Below are 12,618 nucleotides of genomic sequence, written 5' to 3' on the forward strand. Positions count from 1 at the left end.
ATAAAGTACTGACAGGAGTAACCTTTCTTGAAAGGTTTGTGATGCGCCTAGTGAAAACGAAACGCGGGTCTGGCGTATTAAATCATAATCCTGGTACCTTTGATAACTATTTACAGCCATTAAAGTCAGATTTATTGAAATATATTCTAGCAAACCTTACATGCTGTGAAATATTAACGTCATATAATGCGGAAAGATTAATATTACGGGAAAACAAAAATTTTTGCTTTTGTTTGTGCTGTATTTTTGCATTTTATCGACATTTTTTAACATAATTATATAAGCGGGAGGTTTTGGATAGCCAAAAAACAAGGTTCAACCCACCATTTTTCCTTAACATATTCTGTACCTGGTCAGGAATATGGAAGTTGTTATGAAATAGTTTGTTTCTATGAATTTGTTTCTGTTGTTCCATTGTTTTTTCCTTATAGTTGATGTGTTCCCCTCGGTTTTAGTTTGTAACCCAGATTTGTTTTCTCTCAATTTATGACTTTTGAACAACTAATGTTGCCTGTATTTGTCAGGATGGCAAAGTTGAAAGCGTACGAATCGCTGTTTTGAGTGAACATTTTTATAATTTGTACAAATACAGTTATGTTATAAGTGTTTAGTATTTTTTTTATTAGCTTTATTAAACGAAAGATATATGACAAGTCTAATAAACACAGAGGCTCAATTTACAAGGTATACTCATAAGTAGTACCGTTTTTTATCCAAATTTCTTTTTTTTCTTTTTTTTTTGGTATTTTCTTCTTTTGTTTTTCTTTTTTTTTTATTTCCAGTATAAAAGATATCTTCATATTTATACTATAAAATGCGTCATACTATTATTTGTACTTATTTGTTTTATATTTGTCTCGACAGTCCAAACAATATGAGGGCGACTTTGTTACTTACGGTTAAACGTAAAATGACCATACCACATTGGACAGAAATAAACTACGTTGGCTTTTATTGTATGTAACCTTCTGTCAGTGAAATACAGGTGAAGGTTAGTAAATAGTTGGAACGCGTAGCATATAATATTAAACACGGATCAAAACGTTAATAAAATAGAGGTTTGTATGCTATTTCTCTATATTGTTGGACAAAGTAGTTCAAAGACTACTTTATTTACATATCATGTAGTTTATTTTTTTTATGTAACAAAAATCCCTGTATGTAATTTTAAGACCTTTCATTGAAATCATTGGCAACCTAACACAAATGCATGTGTATTACTGTATTCCATAGAAAGACTGACTGTATGATGAAAAAACCGTCCAACAAAAATGTTGTCAATAAGAAAATCCACATGAGAGTTACAACAATATGTCTTTCTTTTCAAAGATGTTTCTATCTAAACTTGCAATAATTTTAGAAAATATCGTTTGACAATTTAGATTTTATCGTTCCTAAAAGAATATAAAATACAAATTAGTTAAATGTTTTTATACTATTAAAAGAGGACAGGTTTTGTAGACACGTTTAAATATCTGCAAGAGTTGTCAGTATCCACATCTGATATTCTATGTCCCTATAATAGGGTTTTCAGAGTAACTATTGGTAATACATAAAAGGAAAACCCAAATCATCCAAATCACTTTAGTGTATGAAAGCTGGGACAAAATATGTTTGTCACTACAGGACGCTATCTAATGTAGGCGCAGCATTTGTTGCATATATTCTCGCTCAAGAAAAACAAAAAATCCAAAAACCTTAATAAAAATTCATAGAGTATCAACATACAATTTTATTGAAATCGGCGGTATTATTAGTTGACCAATGAAACTGAAATCTCCAAAGCATCGGAAAGAATTGAATACGTGGTAACAACGGCGAACGACGATTTTGTTGAAAGAATTTGTGTTTAAATTGTATTATCGTCATTACAATGAAAGTTGGAGTCAAAGATATCATGTAATATTAATTTTCGTAGGAGAAACATCTTATTCAGAGATAAGATGCTGTTAACGAAAGTGTTACCTAAAGGATTGGAGTATTTATTGAACCCTGTGTATATAACTGTTCATGTTGTTTAAGGTTGCGCCCATAACAGTCGGATTTATTGTAACATAATTTAGTAAACCTTTGTTCATGTTGTTTAAGGTTGCGCCCAATAAAATTTGATTTATTGAAACAGATTCTATCAAACATTACATGTTGGGAAGTAAACAAGCTGAAGGAAATACATTTAATGTGTCTTAAAATGGAAAGTATAGTTATTATTAGCGACATTAAGCTATTTATATATTAAATGGTTAATGGTGCTCAATTTGCATAAAGTGTGAATATCGCAAAATTCTTAACTATCAGAAAAAAAAATCTTAAAAAATCGACCATTTTATGTCTTTAAAGATGCTTACACATTTTTAAACCATGCTTGTTGAAACTGACCTTGAAGTGTTTTCCTATTGGTATATTAAGAAACCAACAATCAATCAATCAGTTGGTATACCTTAACGAAATGTTTTTAGTTTATCTATAAATACATTTGGCAACCGTTATTAACTCTGAAGTCCGATTTGCAAGGTATGCACGTCAATACCTTTTTTCTTTTAGAAACTGAATGTTTTAGACTTATTGATATAATATGCATATATATATTTTTATTCTTTATGTCCAGATATCAAATGATTATGCGTCATATTTATGATATATTTATTCGTCATACTATTATTTATACTAATTTGTTTTCTATTTGTATTGACAGTTCAAACAATACGAAGGCGACAGTTTTATTTACTGTCTCACATAAAATGACCACACCACATTGGTCAAAAATAACCTAGTTGGCTATAAATTTATGCTACCTGCTGTCAATGAATTACAAGTGAAGGTTAGTAAACAGTTGGAACACGTAGCATATTAAAGTAAATATGGACCAAATCGTTGTCAAAACAGAGATTTTTTTATTTGATTTCTTTTTATTGTTCCAGTAAGTAGGTCAACGACCTTATGTACATATTTTTTTTTTCATATATGAACGTTTCTATGTAGGTTATTCGTTAATTGGCCAACCTGATCTTTATAGATGAAAAAAAAATTGATTGATATATCAAGTTTTGAATTTCGGATTAGGATTACGAAAGGCCAGTACGATTATTCGAGATTCGATGTTTCACAATATTTTAACCAGTTTAAACGAAATTCAATATCCGAGTTTGATATTCGACATTTTTTATCACCAATTACGTGTTTGTATTGTATTGATTCATGTCTGTTTCAAGTAAATGAATTTAAAAGTTTATGTTAATAGGACTAATTTAAATCGGTATTTAAGAATGTACACACATGCTTATTGCAGTATTTTGCTTACTGAGAACGCTCAGAAGTAGACTGTGCAGAAAATGCAATATTTAATTGACAAATAGAGTTCATTGTTAACATTAGCACGTTAAAATAATTATGTTCTCAAATATTTACCTTTTTGTGCTTACTTTGGGACCCAGTCGCCAGTAAATTATACTTAAGTTCATTTATTTCAATGGTTTATATAGTTTGGTATAATAATTAACAATCAGCTTGGAAGTACTCGATCAAAATTTATTCAAATGTAAATTTAATGAAATTAGTTTTTCTGATTTGTCAATAAATTGTATGCAAATAATCCCATTATTTTGATGATCGTTAAGTCAAATACCTTTCGTTGATTTATAGTGAATTGTACTGTGGTTGTGCAATAAGTGGTAGTTATTGGAAATAATTAGAAAGGATGTCAATGGGAAACTCTGGACATTAGTAAGAGAATGTCAGAGAGTTTGATTGATAACAAAAACACCATGCATACAAATAAGTATAATATATTTGTGAACAGAATTTCACGTAAATTAAACTATTCAAGCATTGTTAATCGATTTCCTCTGTTATCCAGTGCATTATATTGCAAAAAAGATTCATGTTTCAATTATTTTTTCCTCTGTTTATATGAAAATAACAAACGCTCAACTCTAATTTATGAAAGCCAGGAGTATAAAATGTCAGATGCTTGACACACTATGAATGCTTTTTGATCTCGTTTGCTGCGCTCACCCGACAAAATGCTTGTTATTGTGACTTGCAGCTGACATTTTACAATATCAACATGCAGAAAACCTTATAATCGGTACATATGTAAGTGTTGATGAATATTGTGTTAAAGTTATATTATGTTTATTGTGAAATTTTGATTTCAATGCCATATTGAATAGATTTTTAACTTTAAATATTGTTCCTAATTTTAGCCAGGGAAAATAACTATTGTTAAAAACAGTTCCTAAATTGATGAAATGCAATAGATGGATAAAAAGGTGTCTCGATTGCATGGTTGAGACTAGGTCAAGCATGGTACAGACGCAAATAAAATGGTTAAGTACTGGTCGAGTAAGTTCGATCAAAATTTCAGACTGTTAAGTATTGTTCAGACTACAGTCGAGGTATCATGTAAATTTTGACCAATTTAGACTGATCGAGAAAAAATCAGTACAGTCGAGTACAGAAATAGGCCATAGCAGACTCTACTGGTTTGTAGTTTAAGTAATAGAAAATTAGTTTTTATCATATTATATTTTAATACTAGGATACATTTTAATATTTTTATATTTTTATGTTGTCAATTTGAAAGTTATTTGAAGTTTCCTGGTTGTAGGCAATTTGCTTTCATTATATATTAGATAGCACTAGAAACGTTAAGAGGATGTCGCATATTTTTTCATCAATAAAACTCGAATGAGACTTTTATTTGATTACGAGATTTTTCATATTGTTTCATTGAAGTCATCTGGTGTTTAAACACTGCATTTAATATAAAAAAACATTTTCATATATATGTTAATATAAGAGAGACTTATACACGTGACGGTACCTTTTGTGTGTACCTCAGGCTTTCCACCTAAATTTGATTGCCCAACGGGCTACTCATGATTAACAAGTCGGGTATAATTTGTTGAATATGTTTTTCTCTTCCAGAGCACTGGAATGCAGTCCACAGATAGTTTTATTAGGTTTGTGTTGCCCGTTCTTTATAAAGTTTTCTACGAAATGTTTTATGAACTGTGGTCTTTTTCAAGTTTTTTTTTTTTTTGTTAATTTTCTTTAAAAAAAAAATGCTTGACTGTTGCGTTGTATTTTCTTATTCGTCTAATAAATATTTCCCCCGTTGTATCAAACTAGTTTTCTGTATATTCACATTTTGGTACAATGCTGCAAAATCATTTGTTCAACGTATTGAGCGTCACAGTTTCACATGTTTTAAAAGTGCCATATGATTGATATTCAAGCATCACGTGTGTTTTGCTTCGAAATCAGTTTAATACCATACAATACAGAATATGCAAATTTAGTTGCCACTGTATGATATGGGTTGAGTCATTATAGCTCAGTGAAAATATGCTAGTGCTTTGAAAAGAATTTTTTAATAAGAGACGTTTCATTAAGGTAAATCATTTTATAATTGTCATTTTTTTTTTAAGAAATATTTATTGTTTTGCAATAAGACACATGACCAAATCATTACTGTGTGTCAATCACATTACATGAAATGCTTGATACTAAATTAGTATTGACAAAATCGATAACTCCACGACACTAACAACGAATAACTCCACGACACTTTAAAAGGAGGAAATCATGGATTGTCGTTAGTTTTTGTTCTATGCTCCTAATGAATTTTAACCAAAGATGAATAACTGGATTGCTTTCACTGTATTGGATACCTATATAATACGTGTATTGGATTTGGAGAAAGTGTCTATACAAACAAGTTATATTGATGGATGCTCCACAAAACCTAGAGGAATAGTATATCCTGCTTTGTTTAATTAAACCTTATGACCAACATAGATACATGTTTCTTGTCTAAAAGATTGATAAATCGTAATTTGAAAAAAATCACTCGATTTCAACGTTATATTCTCTAAAGCTGGGTTTTAATTGATAAGATGTTTGATTTCTTGATTGACTACACATTTCTAACGTCTAGTGGACGGGTTTTTAATAAAAATCGGCATCCCTCTGTGAACCGACTGTGCTCCTCTTCTTGTCGACTCGTTTATTCGGTACAGGATGACTATACACATGAGCTTCTTAGGAAGAATTAAAATAAGCTCTCATTATCATTTAACTTCACTTCCCTCTATATGAATACAGTTTTTTCATTACAAAATTCAAAGTCACATGTTTAATGCATCTTTCTCATCTTTAAAGACATAATAAGTTAAGTCTGATTCGTATGTATTGATATATATTGATGCGCGTCTGGCGTACTAAAATTATAACCCTGGAACCTATAGCTATTGAATTATATCTAGAAAATGGAAATGAAGGTCGGTTGAGAACAAATTTTGCGACAAAAGAGATGTTTCGGCTTCCCAATTGGGAACTGTCTATATAGCAAGATTCATGCAGTGCTTTGAAATAGAGTATATATCACCCAGTTGATACTTTGTTCCAGAGTTTGCATTCCTATCATGATGTACTTGGTAAAGGGTTTCTGCTCACAAGGAAGCTTTAAAACTGAGCATTCCAAGTGGTAAAGTTGAAATCATCCCGTCGAAATGTTACGAACGTCATCAAGAGTTGGTTGAACGTTATGGGATATAAGTTTCACAGACGATGACGGGCATATTCAATTCTCATAACCACACTTTCTGTCTCTTTTCGTCGAGTATGAATAACCGAATTCGATTTATGACCGGATTTGTACATACATGACATGAACAACACGACACAGATACCACATGGGGGCAGGATTCGCGCAAGCTTCCATTCACCTGAGACACACCTTTTTGCATGTGAGGTTCGTGTTGCTCGTTCTTTCATCCCATTTCATTTTCTAATTAACACTGAATTGCAGTGATCAGTATGTACATCACTGAAAGAGTTGCAAAAAAGAGGCGATATTTACAAAAGGGATATTCAATCTCATAACTCGAAATAAACTGACAACGCCATATAAAAAAGAACGAAATAACGACCAAAAACATTAGCAAAACTTTAAAAAAAACATTAACCCTTCAAACGCGAAGAGAAAAATAGTATAATATCAACAAAAAAACAGTACGAATATGAATAGTACAGTTTATGATCTTTCGTAACAAAATTCAAGGATTTATTTTTTTCTACCTCATTTTTTTTTTATGAAAGAGCAGGAATATGAGTATGAAGGGCATAGACAAGGTTTTAAGACAAATTTTTTGGAGACAGTAATATATAATAATGAAATTTTGATTTATTCAAAACAATTAGATTTTTCTTCCACTGGACTATTCGTATTTGGCACATCGTTTCAAAATTTGTGTTTAAAATGCTGCTCAGTAACGTATTTGAAATTACCTTCCAACTGTTTTTTTTTAGCGGGACTGACGAATTTTATGTAGACTAAACGCGCGTCTAGCTTATTAAAAACCTAGTATTTTTGACGAATTCTAACAACCTCTAGATCGCCGTCACTGCTGGTGGACGTTTCAACCACAAGTCCTTAGTACTAATGTGTCAACATTATTTATGCTTTTTTATGCTGCACCGACAGCTTACATTGCAATTGAAATTTTGTTTTTACGTTTTTTAAATAATTAAACGAGTTATAGTTTATACTTTAAATCTTTTACTGAAACATTTAAACTACACATTTGACAACAATTTTATTTTAATTACATTTTTTTACATGCTGCATGCTTTGTTAATGTATATGTTTTTTTTTTATATTCGATGAAAAGCTCCTTAGAACTATGTTGTAGTATGTTTGTCAATATGCCGAATCAAAATTAAGTTTTACTTACTTATTAGCGCTATAAAACCAGGTTTAATCCACCATTTTCTACATTTGAAAATACCTGTACCAAGTCAGGAATATGACAGTTCTTGTCTATTCGTTTTTGATGCGTTATGTTATTTGATTTTGCCATGTGATTATGGACTTTCCGAATTGATTTTCCTCCTAGTTCAGTATTTTTGTGATTTTACTTTTTATGTAGTTCCATGAAACATCATCGCTGAAACAAATATTCAGTAAATGAACTGTTTATAAGATACTGAATTATTCAATTCAACATCCAGGCATAGAATGCCATATATTTGACCCAACTTTTCCCGATTCTATGTATGATATGCTGTTAACTTCGTATTCAAGTAATTTTTATGGGGGAATGTTTTTTTGGGCAAAACTTTTAGGAATTTTTGGTCCTCAATGCTCTTCAACTTTGTAATCTTTTTGGCACTTTAAATATTTTTATTTCGAGTGTCACTGATGAGTCTTTTGTAGACGAAACGCGCGTCTTGCGTAAATATAAAATTTTGATCCTGGTATCTATGATGAGTTTATTTGCAACCACTGGGTCAATGCCACTGCTGGTGGAGATTTATTTCCCCGAGGGTATCACCAGCCCGGTAGTCAGCACTTCTGTGTTGACTTGAGTTATAATTGATATGTTCATAATTATAAATTAACTTTTAACAAAACTTTTTTTAAAAACTAAGGCTTTTCTACCTCAGGAATAGATAACCTTAGCTGTATTTGGCAAAACATTTAGGATTTTTTGGTCCTCAATGCTCTTCAACTTTGGACTCTTTTTGGCCTTTTAAACAATTTTTGATTCGAGCGTCACTGATGAGTCTTTTTTTTAGACGAAACGCGCGTCTAGCGTGAATATAAAATTTTGATCCTTTTATCTATGGCGAGTTTATTGCTTTGCTATATCAAAAACTATTTGCATACATGTATAAACTTTGGAGAAGATGTAGAAAGAATTGGAATATTTTTGAAATCCTTTAAAGCCATGGACAAATCGAACAACTTTAATTTATGGAAAGTGGTAAAATTTAAAGGCTTGTTTCAGAAAGTATATATCATAATTACCTTGTTGCATGTTGCTTTGTCTTGACCTAGATTAAAAATGACTTCTTTATTCTACCTCATATAAATAATTTTAAACCAGGCAAACATATGTGTTGCTGAAAACAATTACAGTGGATTCATTATTATTCGTGGGATACCAATTTTCGTGGATTCGTTGGTATAGGCAAACAACGAAATTAATTGTTTAACGAATGACAAATTGTATGTAGGCTTATATGCAGACTTCGACAAAGGCGCGAAATTAAATATCGAGGAATATGTAAGTTGTCTTTCATCCAGGAAATTGGTACCCACGAAAATAAATGAATCCACAGTAGTAGGATTCGTACAAACATATTATTTGCTTAAAATTCAATTAGCAGGATCCAGACAAACAATTAGTAGGATAAAATCAGAACTAATATCCTATTACATGTGTTACAAATCATTGTTTAGTGCCAAATGAAGAAGAAATAGAGGAAAACTACATTAACAAATCTTAAATCTAGCAAAGAAATGACGGTCCATTTTCTTGTTTTCATGTTTCTATGTTGCTTTGGATACAAAACTGTTTCCTTTATTTAGATTATGATTTATATTTACATTTAAGCTAAGATAATCAACATACCTTGACAACAAGCCCAACAGGGCAATATTTTAAAATAAATACCATCTTTTTATTATCTTTATTGATCTACACAAGATTGATACCATCAATTTTGACAAATTAAGAGATAACTGTATTGTATTTGAAGCTTTAAGGACGTCCATCGGTAGTTTTACTGTCGCAAATTTAGTTTACCTGGCGACGCGGAGAGGAGACAGGTAAACGGGTATATGCGACAGTAAAACTACCGATGGAAGTCCGCAAAGCTTCAAATACAATACAGTTATCTCTATTCTAATGCAAAACAAGTTTATAATTTTTCAATCATTATTTCGGTGTAAAATGTTCATTAAAGAAACTTCTGCGAAAAGATGTTATGTTCTTTGGTCCCTACAATAGGTGACGTCATAGGTATGCTTCCGGCGTCAAACATAAACACCGGGCGTTTTCTGGCTTCTGTGCCGCTTCAGAATGTAATAAAATTTGATAAAAAGAAGATTTTTAGGCGCAACAAGTGAGTTTTTTGTTTATTATTGTAGAAATAACATGTCAATACATTCCGAAATTCAAAATGTCGGCTTCCTAAGTTACAGACAAGGAGATAGAGAATTTTACGCTTGCTGTTATCCAATCAGAACAATTGTTGGAAAATAATTGCATTAGAATGGTAGACATATACGGATTAAAGACGCCTTCTGCTCTTTATTACGATTCAACAGAAATTGTTCAAACCATCACTAAATTTCAGCCTATAGGTAAATTTGCAAATGGTAAGTACAAGGCGTGAGGATCATAACATTTAACATAACACATAAGCCATGAAGTATATCGTGTCCGTAGTAAAATAAAATTATCACTCCATTAATTTTTTCTAATTCTTCAGTTGTCAGTGAACTGTTCAGCACGTTAGTTGTAAAATAGGTTCTTTTATTATTAATGACTTACTATACATTTCTGTAATTCTAATTCAATTGTTTAACAGTTTATGTAATTACAATGAATGCTCCTTTTGGCATATACGTCAAATATTTCTATAAAAATAAAGAAGGCCATAGTGGAAATAAAAAGGAAATTAATTTCTCTTAAAATTGACGATAAATCTTATAATATGTACATTTTCTTTCTTTTCATTTATTTCTGGTTGTTCTGGTTGGTACAAACTTATCTAAATACTTATACAATCCATCAAAATGACATGTGATTGATTGATAATTATCAGACTAATGAATAAGTCACCGTTTTTGCAATAAACTATTGTATTTATTGTGTCAAAGTAGATAATCTATAGCATCATCATCATATCATAGTTATTCAATGTATTTAATTATCAGGGTCTACCTTTTTGTACCAATTTTAATCAGTTCGTTTCTTTTGTTCTGAATCAGGTCAACGACCGTGTTTGTCCAATAGTAATAGGAATTGAATGACATTTATCGTTACATACTTCACAACTTTAGATGCACATTTTGACAAACTGTATCTGTTTATTGCATTTTTAATATATGTAAAAATAAAATTATTGATAATGAATACGTTGTAGCGAATATATAACCGCATAAGTCCAAAAGTTAAGATATTCCAAGACAAGGAATTATATCTTACTAAACGGAGATGCATACCTTAATTGAAACGATTTCCCATACTCATTACAAGGAATACCAGGATTATAATACGCCAAACGCACGTTTCGTCTACATAAGACTCATCAGTGACGCTCAGATTAAAATAGTAAAAACAAGTACAAAGTTGAAGAGCATCCAGGACCCAAAATTCCAAACAGTTATGCCAAATACACTAAGGTAATCTATTCCTGGGATAAGAAAATCTCTAGTTTTTCGAAAATTCATAGTTTTGTAAACAGGTAAATTCTATAAATTGTTTTCCTCTTATAGCTTATGTGTTTCCCTCGGTTTCAGTTTGAAACCCAGATTTGTTTTTTCTCAATCGATTTATGGCTGTAGCCTTTACTGCATGTATTCACGAGGAGATAAAACCCTTATTTAGAATGATTTGTAATGTTTTATAACTGCAAATTTCAATAAAAAAGCTACGTTCATTGTTGCATGTATCAAAGTAATGGGCTACAATGCTGAGGATATCATCGAAGACTAACTGGGCATAACACTTTATAAATAACGGGCGTCCAAAGTTCTTTTCTTGATTTTCCTAAACCAGGTAAGCTCAAACATCAATATTTGGACACGAGTGGTGTATGAATACGAAGAAACGTTATAATCGGGCTATATGACAAACTAATACTTGGCTAAGTAATTTAAAGTCAACTTTTCTCAGTGAGTTATAATTTTAGTTTCTAAATCACTTCTTAATCAATCAGAGTGTATTCAAAATAGTTGTTATCATTCATATAAGTGTCAAAGAAATGACTTCTCAGCTGATAACAACCGTAATGAGTGCTCTCAATCCAGAGCTAATAAATGAAAATAACACCGTATAATTTTGGTTCGTCCGAAGCCCTTTCATTAACCTTCACGAGGAAAACTCGAACCTAAACTGTCCACAAGCAGCGATATCAACGTATGGTATTTATGGCATTTAAGGACTTCAGTTTTCTACTTCAGATGCTAATTTAGCTAATCTCTTCAAGGTGAGTGGGGAAATTTATATGAAAACAGCTGATTTAACCGAAAAGGAACAAGGTGTAGCCAAACCAGATATGAAATTAAAGACAACATGAAAGAGACAATACTTTGAAATTATTTTAGTTTCTGCATCCTCTGTTCTGTTTCACCAACAAACCACCAGTTTTCCGATGACGATTCATGTATTGATTAGAAATAATAATTCACAATGAAACAATAATGAATTCTAAATTGAAATTCGCAATTCTACACTGGATCAACTCAATTATAAGATACAGTGTATACTCTCATGAAACAAATGTACAATAGAGAATCTTCCAATAACAAGGATAAAAACAGCTTGGGAATAAGTAGGGTTGCAAGGATAAACATTCTGAAAAATACACTCAAGAAATTAATATGAAAAAATACAATTAAGAAAATATAGTATAAAAATTAATTTCCCATAAGAAGGAGCCATGAAACAAACAATATGACCAAATCATTATAAGATGAATAAAGATGAGAAGACTGTAAACATGGACGATGAAAATAAACATATAGCTATAACATTAAAAAGACTCATTAATTATATTGGTCTAATCAGAGTGGTACAGAACTACACAATGTTTGTTATTTTG

Source organism: Mytilus galloprovincialis, chromosome 2 (genome assembly GCF_965363235.1).
Source record: "Mytilus galloprovincialis chromosome 2, xbMytGall1.hap1.1, whole genome shotgun sequence".
NCBI lineage: Eukaryota > Metazoa > Mollusca > Bivalvia > Mytilida > Mytilidae > Mytilus > Mytilus galloprovincialis.